This window comes from Heloderma suspectum, chromosome 2 (genome assembly GCF_057233095.1).
Source record: "Heloderma suspectum isolate Gila_16-S chromosome 2, 16-S_ref, whole genome shotgun sequence".
Taxonomy (NCBI): domain Eukaryota; kingdom Metazoa; phylum Chordata; class Lepidosauria; order Squamata; family Helodermatidae; genus Heloderma; species Heloderma suspectum.
The window spans coordinates 187839992-187856025 of record NC_139459.1 but is presented as its reverse complement, the minus strand read 5'-3'; positions in this window follow the sequence as shown (position 1 = coordinate 187856025).

Sequence of the window (16034 nt, the reverse complement as noted above, 5' to 3'; positions counted from 1 at the left end):
GGGGAACCTCTTTCTCTACATGACAACGGCTGCAAGGTTATTGTATGCACAAAAGTGGAAGAATGAAACAATACCAACTGTGAGCGAGTGGATCACGAAAATGGTGGAGCTGGCACAGATGGCAAAACTTACTATTATAATTAAAGAAGGGTCAACAACTAAATGTATGTTAGATTGGAAACCTTTTATAGAATTTGTACAAGAAATAGAGAAAAATGATATCTATGTATGTGGATTTTGAACTTTGTGATGGTCAGTTCTCCTTTTTGTTGTTGTTAAAAATTAGGAGAGAAATGAGATAATGTCTGTGAACTCAATGTATGATATACAACTAAGATAAGAAGTAGAGAATAATAATAAGCATTTGTTGTATAAGGGGAGCCAAAGGTAGATATCTTACACGCTTAAGAGATACTTTAGTGTATGTGTATTGAGTGTTTATGTTGTTGTTGTTTTCTTTTTAAAAAATAAAAATAAAATTATTATATCAAAAAAAGATGGTTGAGAAGCTGCAGCTCGTGCAAAATGTGGTGGCCCGACTGATAACAGGGACCAGAAGGTCCGCACATATAAGACCGACTCTGGCCCGCTTGCACTGGCTGCCTGTATGTTTCCGAGCCCAATTCAAGGTGCTGGTTTTAACCTATAAAGCCTTACACAGCTTGGAACCACAATACCTGACGGAGCACCTCTCCCAACACGAACCTACCTGTATACTACGCTCAACATCTAAGGCCCTCCTCCGGCTGCCTACACCGAGGGAAGCTCGGAAGACAGTGACAAGGGAGAGGGCCTTCTCAGTGGTGGCCCCCAAATTATGGAATGATCTCCCCGACGAGGCCTGCCTGGCACCAACATTGTTATCTTTTTCATGTCAGGTTAAGACCTTTCTCTTCTCCCAGGCATTCGGCAGCATATGATAAGTTTTAATCGATGCTGGAATGTCTTATGGTTATGGTTGTTTGCTTTTGAGATTGTTTGTTTGAAGTTGTTTTAGATATGTTTCTTCTGTGTATATTGTCTGTTCATGTGTTTTTATGTAAATGGCTTTTAATCTCTGTATATTGTATTTTTAATGTTTTTAATTTTTGTAAACTGCCTAGAGACCTTCAGCTATTGGGCAGTATAGAAATGTAAATAATAATAATAATAATTTATAATCTTAACAGCAGATTTCTATGCATATCTGCTTACAAGTGAACCCCACTGAGTTCAATGGGACTTACTCTGAGCTAAGTATGTGGACTGAAGCCTTAGGGTATAATCCTATACATGTTTAGACAGAAAAAAAGACCTACAATTCCCAGCATTAATTGTAGGACTTTTTCTGTCTAAAAGAGTGCTAAAAAATAGGCTATAATCCTGAATAGGCTAAGGCTACAATCCTATACACACTTACTTGGGGGTAAATCTTAATGACATCAATAACCTACTTCTGAGTAGGCATGCACAGAATTGTGCTGAAAGTCAGGCTATAATCCTGTGTGAGTTTACTTCAGAGTTGTGGTTTACTCCCAAGTAAATATTGTAGACCTGTGCTGTCAGAGAGCAATCCTATACATGTTTACTTGGAAGTAAGTCCCATTGAGGTTAGTGGGGTTTACTCCCATGTAAGGCTGCATAGAATTACAGCTTGATACTCTTCACTCTTCCCAATCCACCTAATTCTATCCAACAGGCAGAATTTAAAGCAACATTTTAGTCCCTTTAGGCTACAATTCTGTACCCATTTACCTGGGAGAAAGATCCATTGAGCTCAAAGGGATTTACTTCTGAGTAGACATGTATAGGATTGTGTTGTTAATTATGTGATGAACTTATTTCTCACAGCACACTAGTGTGCCCTAGGATGCATTTTGGAATTACTACACTATTTGTTTGCCCTCAACCCACCTTCTGCAATATTGGGATCTTAATGCTGAACTATATTGCAGGGCTGCTGTAAGGATTACTGAGAATGTATGGAGTGCTTTGAACTTTTGAAATGTGCTATATAAATGCTAAGTGTTATCTATTTAAGTCCATTATTGGCATTCTATCACATTCTTAGCCATGACCAAGTCAGAAGCCAGCGCGTAGTTAAACTATGAAATTTGCAACCATAAGATGTACTGATGGCCACCAATTTGGATGGCTTTAAAAGGAGTTTGGACAATTTCATGGAGGATAAGGCTATAAGTGGCTGCTAGTCCAGCTGTTTGCTACCTCAGGTGTTGGAGGCAGTATGCCAATACACACAAATTGCTGGAGAACATGAGCAGGAGGATGTTGTTGCACTCACATCCTACTTCTGAGTTTACCACAGGCAGCTGGTTGGACACCATGTGGACAGAATGGACCCTTGGTCTCATCCAGCATGGCTCTTACCTTCTTATGATGAGTCTAGACAAGTGAAGAAGCGATGCTTTGCAGTTTGCAGACCGGTACAAGAAATCCGTTTAGCCCTTCCCCAGTGGTGTCCCCAGGTGCATCCCTTCTGGTAAATTATGTGAATGGTTGCCATTCATTCTTGCGACAAAAAGGAAAATGCTGCATTTGGGACATGGTTGGCAGTGATGGCAAAACCTCCAGTCCTTCCCTGACAGGGTGTTGTGGCCCTCACTGTCGGCAAATTGTATACCACAGAGGCTGAGATGCTGTAATACAAGTCCTCTTTCCACCCACACACCTCTTAACATAACAGCAGGCGTTTTCTTAGTTATTTATTATTCCCATGCTGTGCCATCTTGAAAATGTCCTCCCACTGCTGCACACACCAAGCAACTGCTGCAATACAGTTAGAAGAAACTGACACACACACCCCAGCACCTCATCTTCCCACTTCAGCAATTTGTTTTTCTCAACAACAAAAAGTCTCCGTTCTACTGTGGTAAAGAAGCATTTCTTGTATTAATACTTCTAAACTGAAGGGCCTTGGGTGGTGAATTAAAGGAATCTGTGTGCTCCCCGGGTTTATTAAAGACTGTTCTAATTCATTTGTTCATGAAAATGTATACTATGATTGTATTTTACTTTTTATTGTACTTTGTGGCTCTATGGCCATTTTTGTAATATTATTGTTCACTGCCTTGATATCTGCTCAGTGAAGGGCTGTTTATAAATATTTTAATTAATAAAAATAGTAATACTGGATTCCAGACATTGCTTGTCACCCAAGCTTGCCAGCTCTGGAAAATCAATTCTCCCTTTCCATCAGAGAAGCTGTGGAGGAAGCACAGAGGAAAACACCCTCTCAATGCATCCACAGATTTTGTGATTTGCCCATTTATACTACAGTTTTCAGATATGGAAAGTTCTTTCATGTAAACAAGAGAAGCCCTTTCTGTCTGGGCTGGGATTTTTGCTAGGGCAGGGGACATTTACAAATAGCTTTTCTTTAAAATAATGCAAAAATGCCCTCCCCCCTGCTGTTCTCTCTCCCTACCCCTTTCTCTCTCACACACAGCTCCCAAACATCATCTCAGATCTCACCCCTGCAGGTGAACTGCTCCTACGGGAAACATCCACAGCCATTAAAAGAACATTAAGGCTGCGATCCTATGCATGTTTACCTGGGAATAAGTACGACTGAACAAACTGGCGCTTACTTCTGCATAAATATGCATAGGATTGTGCTGCACAATTCTTTTGTCAAATCTCTGGGTGGTTCCAGTTGAGGCTTTTATCATGCAACCACCCTGCCTCCACAGAATTTTCTGGAGGGCCTCGACCCGGTCTTCCTGAACCTGGCACCCTCCAGACATGTTGGACTGCAACTCCCATAATTCCCAGCCAGCTGTCCAACACATCTGGAGGGCACCAGGTTGGGGAAGGCTTGTCTAGACAACATTGTCTTGGAAAACAAAAATGGTGGAATGCCCAGCTTCAGCGCTTTACATTTGAAAGAGGAGGGCATGGCTGGCTGGAAACCTGGAGCACTCTTGTTAGGAGGTTAAAACAAAAACACTGCAACATTTTGTTGCCAGTCCCACTTTTGTATTTTAAACTACAATTCATCCCCTTTAATAAGGCCACAGCTGTGGGTTACTTGAATTCTAAAACAGAGGATTCCTTTCTCGCATCCACCTGTAAGACCCCAAATTCCCATTTGGAGGTTTCCTGGCAGTTACATTTGCACAGGGATGAAGAAGGCGAGACAAATCTAACCAGGGTTTTTATCTAGGTCAGTTCTTCAGAGAGAATGTAGGCATTCAATTTTTCAGTCTAGGGGATTGTTGAAATGGCTTGGCATGTCCCTATGTGTGTTGGATGGGAAGATTTTGGGCTTATACCTTGTAACTCCCCTTATCATGAGGCACAGAGCTTCCTGGGTGTATTGAAAACTGTCCTGAGTTAGTATTAGCATGTGGAAGGCCTAGAAATCAGGACTTAATTTGATTCAAGAAAGCTAACCAGAGTTCAGCTCCAGAACGAACCTGTTTAAGAATTGAGGCTCAATCCTAAAACAAGTGTGATAAGACTTTGAAAACTGTGAGCACCACAGACATAATAGCACCTTTCTTAGGGTGGCCAAATATAGGGTGGCCAAATATGAAGGAAGGCAGCAGGGCTCATGTACTGTTAAAAGTGGTGCAGAAGAGGGAATTTCACCAATTGCAGCTTTTCTTACCCCTACATGACAAGCTGCCACTGTTCCATAGAACCCCTAATCTACCTACTTTATTTAAAAGCACAATAAATAAATGCATAAATACCTACTTAATCTGTACCTGCCAAAATTTATTCTGCTGTCCAAGTGTTAAAAGCATGAGGCCTATCCCAAGTAACCACCAAGGCGTATCAGTTGAAATATTACAGTTTCCATGTGGGAGGTGCCAAGGCCGGCCGTACCATTAGGTAGGGCAAGGTGGCTGCCTCAGGCAGCTGATTTGGGGTGTCATGAGAGGGCAGCAAATTGTTAGTTATTTAATTTATTATAATTGTATTTTTACTTCCAGGGAGATGCACTCATGGAATCTTCTGCCCCTGGTGCCAAAATAATGTCATCAGCTATAGGTACTATGCACCTCGACTTGGGGTGGGAAGATTGCCGTTTGCTGATCCATGTCAGGCAGCAAAATGTTTTGGGCTGGCCCTTGTGGAAGCCACTAACAAGCGCTTACCCATGTTGGCAGACTAGTTTGTGGGGTTAATATTTAAAAGATGCTTACCCAAGACGGCAGTGCATTCATGTGTTGTGTTTCTTCATACTGCCATAGATACCAACTGGGATATACAATGCTGGTGTGTACATGTTGTTACATGCATACGGGCTGGTATGTGACTCAAAGAGCAACTCTCAGCTTATCTGAAAGCGGTTGCCACCAACTCAGCTGTAAGGAAAATGCAGTCTGCATGTGGTTCACTCTCTTTTTCGTTGCTACTCACATATTCTGGGATTGGCCCCCAGCATTGAAAACTGGTCTGCCTATAGAACAGGAGGGAGTAACTTTTGCCCTTCCAGATGTTTTGGTCTACAGCTCCCATCATCCCTCACCATTGTCTGTGCTGGCTAGGGCTGATGGGAGTTGTAGGCCAAAACATCTGGATGGTCACAGACTCCCCACCCCTGATATAAAACTTGCAGTTGCCTGGCCTTGCATAGTAGCACTGCAGATTCAGGCTTGTTTTAGCAACTGCAGTTGAATTATTTTATTTTATTATTTATTTATTTATTTACAATATTTGTACACTGCTCCATACGTAAAACAGATTTTGGAGCGGTGAACACAAAAGATAAAACAGTAAAAGAATAAAAATATTAAAACACCATATTAAAATTATGCTTTTAAAAAAACAGAACGCCAATAGAAACTGTGGCTGGTCAGTTAAGGAATGCCTCCTGGAACAATGCTGTTTTCAGGAGGTACCGGAAACAACACTGTGTTGGTGCCTGCCTGCCTGACCTCCAGGGACAGGGAGTTCCAAAGAAAGGGGGCCACCACACTGAAGGCTCTTCTCCTGGTGGACTCCATTTGTGCCATAGGTCCATGTGGAACCACCAGGAGCATGCCCTCCGATGACCTCAGCGAGTGGGTAGGTTGGAAAGGGAGAAGGCGCTCTCTCAGGTATCCTGGTCCCAAGTTGTTTAGGGCTTTGTATACTAATACTAAAACCTTAAACTTGGCCCAGTAGCAGATAGGCAGCCAGTGCAGTTCCCTCAGCAAAGGAGTTACATGCTGAAAAGGGGCAGCTCCCGACAACAGCCAAGCTGCTGCATTCTGCACTAGCTCCAGCTTCCGGACCAGCCTTAACAGCAGCCCCACATAGAGCGCATTGCAGTAATCTAGTGTTGAGGTTACTAGTGCATGTACCATTGTGGCTAAGCTATCCTGTCCAGGAGAGGCAGTAGTTGGCAAACCAGCCGAAGCTGGTACAAGGCACTCGGAGCCGCCATGGCCACTTGGGCCTCCAGCGACAGTTAGACCAATTGGACCAGTGTTTACCATGGGCCTCCAGACACTTGGACCTCCAGTGACAGTTGAACTAATGTTTACCATGGCATGAATCATTCCATAAGCTAAACCTGGATAAAAGGAAGTGACAACAAGCTTTGATCTCCTTCCTTGCCACTTGTACCTACCCCTGCCCCCTTGCAGCCCAACCAGTCCCATGAGAAGGGTGGATTTTGGCAGGGAAAGCAGACGGAGGGAAGGGCCAAACGCCTGCCATCCGCCGCTGCACCTAAACCTGCATTTCTGTTGAAGTCAGGAGATCCACAGAGCAATCCTATGCACACGTTTGCTGAGAAATAAGTGCCATCAGATTCAACAAGACATACTCCCAGCTAAGCGTGTATAGGACTGCAGCCCCAATCCACATATCTCCTTCAGAACCTGTGGTATTTGCCCTCATTAGGTGTGGTTTGGATTTTATGCATAAAAGCGTTCAGGCACAGCAGTAGTGAAGGGTTGGGCTAAGCAACAGAGCAAAGATACATTTTGCAGCTTTCTGCATTCATAACTCCATCCTGTCATTTCTTCCCCCCACCCATCTTTTCTCTTTTGCCTTTAATCCTGCATCGCCAGTTTAATTCCGTACTGCACAGATGCAGTTTGCCTGACGACAGCCGGTTCCTGATGGCTGCACAGAACCAGCAGGATAACAGCCTTCTCCAGGGTGGACGGGGATTGGCTGGTTGCCTCCTGTTGCCGGACAGCTTCTCTCTCTCTTCCTCCTATCATCCTGTTTTCTAGCCAACAGTTGATCAGAACTCTGGAGGAACTGTTTGGAGGAACACATAATGGCCGTGTGTCGAATCCTTCCTCTCCCCACCCTCCTCATGGACATATCAGGACTGGCCCAAGACATCCCCACCCCCAGGCAAGGTACAGAATACCTTGGCTGTAAAAGTACAACAACAATAATACACTAAATAACAATTTGCTGCTCTTTCATAGCACCCAAAATCAGTCACCCAAGATGGCCACCTCATCTCTCTGGTAGGGCTGGCTCTAGTCTGGGGGAAGCTGCACCTGAAACAAGCCAGTTTCCCTCATAAATAAAGCTACCGTGTGAGCCTTGCCTCTTGGTTAAGCTTGGAGCGGTCTGAAAACTGGGAGCCAGGCAAAGCTCCAGTCCCTAGAGAAGCATAAACAGTTGCTATAGGAGTAGGGTGGCCATGTGTCCTACTTTGCAGAGGACAGTCCTCTGTTTCAGGGGTGGGCATCTTGTGGCCCTTCAGATGTTTTAGCCTACAACTTCTATCATCCCTCACTGTTGGCTATGCTGGCTAGGGCTGATGGGAGTTGCAAGCCAAGACATCTGGAGGGCCGCAAGTTGCCCACCCCTGGTCTATTTGGAGGGCTGTCCAGTCCAAGTTTGGGTTAAATATTAAAAAAAAAGGAGAGAGAGCAAGGAGGGGCCTTGCTCTTCTACACTTAGAGATGCTTCACATCAGGCTTTTTATCCCGCAGTTTACCAGGGTTTCTGCTTCTGGATTCTTTGCAGGATTAAGCTCTGCTCCTTACATGGACTGACACAGGCTTTTTTGCCGGGACATCCTTTGTCTGCAAGTTCTACATAGTTCATTATACAGCCATTAGATGGCACTGTGATGTAGCAGAACCGTGCAATTTCACAGGAAGCACAGGAAATGCCCTGGGGATTGACGACTTCGTGTAAAGGACCGGCAAACTTCCATGAGTGACCAATCACAAGCGTGCAATAAAAGCTTTGTGTAGAAATGCTCTTAGTACCTGGACAGCAGACTGAACAGGCATATATGTCACCTGGTTGGAGTCTTCCCCATTAAAGCGAGCTGGATTGTATTTCTATTTCTATCTATATTGTTGTCATGCTTTCCAGCTGTGCATCTATGCATATAAATTAGCATGTTCATCTTTTATGTAAATCTGCGTCCCCTTTTTTGGCAGTGCATAAGACCCTGTAAGAAAGGGTCTTTCCCGTACTGCATCGTATGTTCCTGCTGTCAGTAGGGAATGCGTGGATCTGATTTTCCCCCTCGACCACCTCCGATAATTATTAACAAGGGAAGAGTACTGTGTTGACTGATGCTGCTTAGAGATGAAGAAGTCATTATTCTCAGTTTCCCGCAGACCCTTTCTGTTACCCTGCCTGCTTATGCAGCCTACGAACATAAGAAGAGCCCTGCTGGATCAGACCAAGGGTCCATCTAGTCCAGCATCCTGCTCACACAGGGGCCAACCAGCTGCCCATGAGAACCTGTGACACTTTTTCCATCAGCTTGGGTGGGTCAACTGCTACTTGGCTCTTCTCCCTCGGATATGTCTCCATCTGTGGCCGTTATGTAACAGTGCACACTCATTTATATAGTGTTTGTGTTCAAAGTGCTTCACATACATTATATTGTAATCCTTACAACCACCCTGCAAGGTAGGTCTGTATTATCCCCCATTTTGTAGGTGAGGAACTAAGACCAAGAGACAGTGACTTCCCTAAGGCCACCAACTTGATGGGTGAAATTCAAACTAGGGATTGTTTGATTTGTACATCAATATCTTAGAGATACTATGCTACGCTAGTTACCATCAAAACCTTATGAAGCTTTAAGATAGCTGTATTTGCTTGTTTTCCTCTTCCCTGCCCTGTTCCTTCTTTGTGCCTTGTGCCTTTTATATTGTAAGCTGTTCTGGCAGGGTTAACTGTACAAACTTTATTATTTGTACAGTTAAACACTTAATAAATAATAGTTTTGGAGGGACTGGGTTAATTTTTTTTGTACTTCTGTAAATCTCTGGGATCACCTGAGATGGCAGGATACCCCCTCATCTTTATGGGTACAGCCATTTTTGCCATAAAGCCATCACCACACCACACCCAAGTTCAGTATTGGAGGGAGTAATGATGTGAGGCTGAACTCCTTTCTCCAGGTGTGATTGCTGTTTGCTACACCATCATTCACTGAAGAGCAACATGGAACTCCCAAAGTCATGAATGCCAGTAGAAACATTGATGCTTCAAGGTTTTCCCAAGCTGTGTAATGTGGTCACATCTTCTGACTTGCTATTAAAACAAAACACAGAAATCTGGCAAAATCTCTTTACTTAACATGTTCTTCTCTTGTAATGTTCACATCTCACTTCACAGCAGATTTCTCAGACTTGTACTTAAGAGAGATGCAAAACTGTACAGAGGCCACTCAGGAGTTGTCTAAATAACACTCGATTTACCATGCAATTTTATAGAGCGCTATTGAACTGTGCCAAAGAGCCCTGAGAAATTTGATGCAAAAGATAGTTTGACAAAGTGCAGCCCTATTTTCCTAGTGCCATTCCATATAGAGAACACATAATGAAGTATCACAGCCGGGATTGGGCATGCTTTCATGAATCATTAAGGTCAGACTTGCAGCTCTAGCTTTAAAAGATGAATGTTTGATGTAACAGCTAAAGACAGAAGCCAGCTTTTCACCAAGCTGTCAGTTTAGGCCTCATTAATTTAACAAAAGTGGATTATGTTCTTTGCTACCCAGTCTGTGACATTTCCTGATTTGCAGTTGAGAATGATGAGGGTCAGGGCCAAACTAAACATGACAGTGGCAGTTCTGTGGGTTTGAATGCAGAGCTTCCCCAGTTATAGAGAAAGAAGGGGGTGAGAGCGTGAGACCCAACTTTAAAAGGGCTGTGGAGCACTTGCCACTTATCTCTGCGCAGCCCCTTTTCACCCAGCTGAGCCGTAAGTAAAAATGAAAACACCAGTAGACTCTCTCATGGATCTCCCATATCACGTGTAGTTTAGTTTGGCTCTTTTAAGAAGGTGGGTGACTTTGTATATATATCAACAACACCTAAACAAGCAAAAAGCTTTCTGCATCCAATAGGTTGCTGCCTTGCCCTGACTTCACCTACCTGAAAGGATGGAGAGGCTGTGCCTCAGTCTTCGTCTCTTGTGTTGTCTTGGCAGCTTGCCAAATGTGGGAGCTGCTGCTCTACTCTTCAATACGCTTAGGGAGCAATCCTATAGCCGCTAGACACTGTCTAGAGGGCCATAGGATATGCTGTTTTCTGCGAACCGACCTCGGAGCCTGCGCTCCGAGTTCAGTTCCCGGAAACCTGACGTCCCCCCACATCCACACCGCCTCGGAGGCAGCGCGGAGAAGCCCTATCCTCCGTGCTTGGAAGAGGAGTGCAGAGCGACTGAAAAGGGGCGTTCTGGGGGGGCGTTCCGGGACAGGGAGAGCGGAGCTGCGTGTATGACACATCCAGTGTGTGGTGCAGCAGCCTCCTCTCCCGGTCGCCCCAGGGCAGGAGAGGCGCAGAGGAAACAACCCCCCCCCCACCTTGCTTTGGATAGACGGTTGCCTTCGAGTTCGGAGGCGGCAGCCTACCTTGATAGGATAGGTGCCACCTAATGCAAACAGGCTTAGGACAATGTCCTCAGGATGGTCTGTAAAATGCTGAATGATCAAAGGATGGCAGTTCCAGAGAAAAGAGCTGTTGTGGAAGCAACCACACTTCCAGACACATTTTTTACTGTGCAATTGCCTTGCTTCAGACATGGAACTTGACCGGGGTCCAAACAATGTAATCTTTCAGTTGTAACCCTCCTGTGTTTCCCTACCATTTCTTCCATCTTTTTTCTTATTACAAAACAAACAAACAACCTATCGTTAAGGAGGGAAAGATAGCTGTACAATGCCGTTTGGGTTAGTAGCGCTAGGAGCTGTTTGTCAAGAAGAACCTGAGGACAGGGCTTTTGTGCCATAAAAGGGTGTCTTAACTTTTTTGTTGCCTTAGATAGGGTGGGGTAAGAGTACCCCTATGGGTTCTGAGTGCACTTAGGGTTGCCGAATTGTTCCAAAAAAGGCCTGCTCTTGTGCCTTTAATGGTGGCATGATCTGCCGAAATCAGCAAAGAAGCTTTCCAGAGCATGGAGATGTAAACGTGATCACCTGCTACAGCTTGTCCATCAAGCCGCAGTTAAAAGCACAGCTAGAGAGCTTGGCTAAAAAGTTGGCAACTCTAGTTCATGTCTGGAGTTGGCATGGTGGGTGCCCTTTTCATTGTTCCATCCCTGGCAGCTATGTAACCTTACCATTTGGTTTGGCCTGCTCTTGTCTTAAATGTTGCATAGGAGGAAGAATTCTGGCAGGGTCAGAAAAGCTGTAGCTTGCTGAAATTCCCTGTACTGCACTGTAATTAAAGGTAGAAGATCCCTGTCCTCTTTTGCATGTGGCCACCCAGTTCTCCCTCTGCAGAATTCTCCCCACCCCATCTTGGCAGCATCCTTTTGGCTGTGGAAGGAACATCTGTTTCTCAGCAGTTTTACCAAGTGCACCGTCTGTTAGTAAAAAATACCAAGCACAGTTTTTGGAGGGAAAATTGACATTGCACCAGCGGCTTCCAGCTTTTTTGCTTCCTAGTACTGCAGCAGTTGCCAATAATGGCACACTGAATCCTTTGTGAGATAGTGGGCGCCTGTTTCCATTCTCAAGCAGGAATGGGAAAGATTTGGTTAGGGTTTATTAAATTAGAGGTGTTGAGGCTGAATGCTCCCTGGAAGCCAGTGTTCTTGATTTAGAATCCATCTCTGCTATGTAACCCCAGAAGCATGGAGGATAGTAAGTCAAGGTCTAGTCACTCAGCCAAATTGGTGTGTTGAATACGTGGTTTGAGTAGATGGGTCTGTGCAGAGCTGGGAATGTGCTGAAATAGTTGTGTGATTCTTTTCATGCCTCCTCTCCTCCCTAAATAGTGGAAAGTTCAGGGCAGGGTGAAATAGGATTGCCAACTTTTTAACCAGGCTCTGTAGCTGCACAGAAATGGGGTGATGACCAAAGATTAGCAGGGGAAGCTTTTCAGAGTATAGATGAAAGTGCAGCAGCTCCAGAGCCTGGTTGAACAGTTGGCAGCCCTAAACAGATGTCAACACACCAACACAGGAGTTTGGAAGGGAGTCACATGTTTTATGCAAAGTGTGTGAATATGCAATTTGTACATGCTAAATTACTGTACTTCCTTTGTGTTTACTTGGCCTATTGACCTGAAAGACAAGTCTTGCAATGGCTGTTATTCATGGTGGCTACATGCAACCTGCAAGTGCAGAGGCAGTATGCTTGCTGCTGAATACCAGCTGTTGGGAGCAACAACAGGAGAGGGCTGCTGCCTTCACACCCAGCTTGTGGGCTTTCCTGGTGCACCTGTTTCCCTCAGTGGGCCACCAGGATACTGGAGCAGATGGACCCCTGGTCTGATCTCACTGGGTTGCTCTTATGACCTATGTTATAGGGCTCAAGATGTTGCTAGGCTACAACCCCCATCATTCCTGACCATTGGCCACACTGATGGAAGTTTCAGTACAAAACATCCGGGGGCACCAGGTTGCTTACCCCTGTTATAGTTATGGTAAAGATTAGTGACAGGAGGATTTTTGCATGTAAAGCACTTTGAACCTGTGGAGTACTCCTAGAGCTTTTCTACATGAGGTATTTATCATGCACTCATCATTCCCTACTCATGGCTGTTTATGGGTTCTTAGGAAGACGTTGTGACCCTCCAGTTTCACATCTGTGTCTAACCAGAACTTTCGGTGAGTGTTTTTTAGAGCAGGGGAAATGCAGCATTTAATTTACGAAAGCGAAAGAAAGCACAATTTCCTCTTGTGTATTTGCGCTATTCTGCTATATCACAGTGCCACCTAGATGTTATGTAGTGGAAAAGCAGGAAAGGAAATGCTCCTTGTGTAGTGCTCAGACCTCAGTTCTGCGATGAAACTGAAAGTAGATACAGCCTACTAACAGCTTCATGTAGAAAAGCTCCTACTCTCCTAACCATGGTTGTCAAACTGGTCAACATTTAAAACTTTCCCATGGCCACTCTTGTCTGTTGCTGTTAAAGGCATATGGTAGGTGTAGGCAACTTGGTGCCCTTTCAATTTTTGAACTACAACTCCTATCATCCCTGACCAATGGCCATGCTGGCTGGGGCTTATGGGGATTGTGGTCCAAAACATTTGGAGGGCACCAGGTTGGGGAAGGCTGCTGTAAAGCACGCAGAGTTGGATACAGTCACATAGCAAATGGACCGTTGATCTTTAAAAAAAAAATCTCTGGCAATACCTGATGTTTTAGTCAAACTTGTGTATGTGTCCTCCATATTTACCAAATGTGCTCGAAGCCAAAGTCTCAATTGAAACAGATTGGCAAAACCTTACCCTTTAGAACAATAGTGGAGAACCTCTTTCAGCCTGAAGGCCAAATTCAATTTCTGAAAAGCTCTTGGGGGCTGCATTCCACAGGTGGGTGGAGCCAAAGGAAAAGGGGCGGATTGCCTACCCCTGGCCTAGGAACTGAGCCAGCAAAGAAAAGTTAGTAACTTTGCTATTGTTACTCCCAGGGTCACTCCTATGTATGTGTGTACAGGACTGCAGCCTCAGTGTCATAAAGCAGGGACCACGTCTGTCCTTTGAATGGCGTTACAGCATCTAAGAATGATGCTGTTGCATCTTCTTCATCCTATTGCCCACCCCTCCACCACCATCCCAAGCAAGCCAGAAGAACACGTTTTGCCCCACAGCAGGAGGGAGTGTGTTGCATGGGCAATGGAACTAGGACAGGATTGACGCCCAACTACAACATCTTTGGTAGCAGAGCAGAAACAAACTCCAACTCTGGGTGGTAGTCTGGCAACCCTAACTGCACACAGTCAGTCCACCTTGGTGACCAAACACTGAGTTCAGGGCATAACCCCCCAAAAAATGGGAGCAAACTTTACAGCGGCCGAGACAGGCCACTGTAGCGAACAGCAATAGAAACTTAGCTGGCAGACAACACAGAGTTCGTTGGTTCCTGGGGCCTTCAAGAAGAAACACACATTTCATTTTGTTTCTTTGCATGCAGGCCTCTGTAGCCATATCGAAGCAGGCTGTGTTGCTTTGCTGTTCATAGTCTTGAGGTTTAGTGCCAGGATGTTTGGTCTGTGGGAGGAAGTGGGGGTGGCAGAACACAAAAGTGGCAGCAGGGAGGGGTGGAAATGACACCTGGGGGAGCAAGACAACGTCAGAAGCAAAGGCCGGTAAAGACATGTTATGGGAAACCAGTGGTGCCACCCATTCTGGGCAGAGCATCCACTTGTGGGGATTTTGCCCTGAACACTGATAAACTTAAGTTTCTGTCACAAAAGTTTGGAAAAACGGGGAACATTTGTGAATACTATTGCCATTTCCCTCCTTCTCTTCCTGATATGCCTTTAAGAGCTACGTAGCAGATAAAGCTTCCTATCAGGTGTAGCTTTCCTTATCAGGGGATCATGGTACTGGCCCACCTTACCACATTGTTGTGAGTATCATTGAGATAATGTTTGTGATGTCCTTTTGAGGGACAAAAGGAGCTAAATAAATACAAATAGTTAATGCTGGGGTGTGCGGCCTTAATGCAGAATTTAATTACAGCCTCACAAGCTGTGGTTCTTCGACATTAGTTTACCGACGTTATAGCTCTTCCATGCCTGCAGGGGGCAGGAAAGGGTAAGAAAATGGGTGATTCTTCTAACAGGCAAAATCTGAACACCCGCCCTTCTCGCATTAAGCAAGGGATGTATCTTCCCCGCACTTGCTGTAATAAACCAGGCAGTGAGTGTCTGCTGAATTGAGGTCCTGATCCTTCAGCCCTCAGGCCTGTAATAGCAACGACCTCTTGCCTGGGCTGCTGCTGCAGAGACCACTGATTTCTCCCCTGCTGGCCATTCATCAGTAAATCTTGCATCTCTTCACACCCCCAGAGAAGACTTCCTGCCACTAGCCAGAGCTGCTAGCGGTAATGAGTAAAAGCTGAACTTATACCTAGAGCTTCATAGTACGTCAGCTGTGGAAGTCGTATATAATATGCCTTTTTAACAACCCTAAGACTTGTTATGCACAGCAAAAAAATAAAAGCTAGGTTCATGTAGGAAGGGCTGTCCATGTATTTATTTTTTGATTGCCCCTGTGACTTTTATCAGCAGCCCAGCAGCTGGCTTTGGGAGGGGGACATCCAGTCCGCCCACATCAGAATCTGGGTGTGGAAAGAAATGTCAGAAGTGCATTGCCACCTTCCCAAAACTAGCTATTTGGGGAAAGGGATAGAGTTGCTCATTTTTCTACTGATCTCTTTAGTTGTGCTTGGCTTCATCTATTGTCATTAGTAGGTGATGCTGCTTATTTCAGTGCTGGGAAAAGGTTTCACTTGCTGATTTCTGCACAACAAGTTGCTGGTAAGGGCATACGAGCATTCTAGGCTGTTTTATTCTGGTCAGTAGGCAATCCTAGGCAGGAAGATGTGTCTTGGATGCTTTGCCTCCACACTTCCCTGAAACCAGTTCCCAGCATTCTCTTTGACTTTTGAGTGCGACAAAAACTCTGAACACACAAGTGTGTGTGCATGCGTGTGTGTAAGACAGAGAGAGCAGGCTAGAGAGGTGGATATATAAACCATGTGAGTGTAGGATCATCTGTATATTCATAAAGTATAGATCATTCAGGATTAAAAAACTTCAGGCGCAGGTGCCAAACTTGGCTTGCCAGGGGTCCCAGTGTGGCCCTCCAGGGTTCCCCAAATGGCCACGCCCCTTATGCTGGCCCCACCCCCTTTCCCCTGA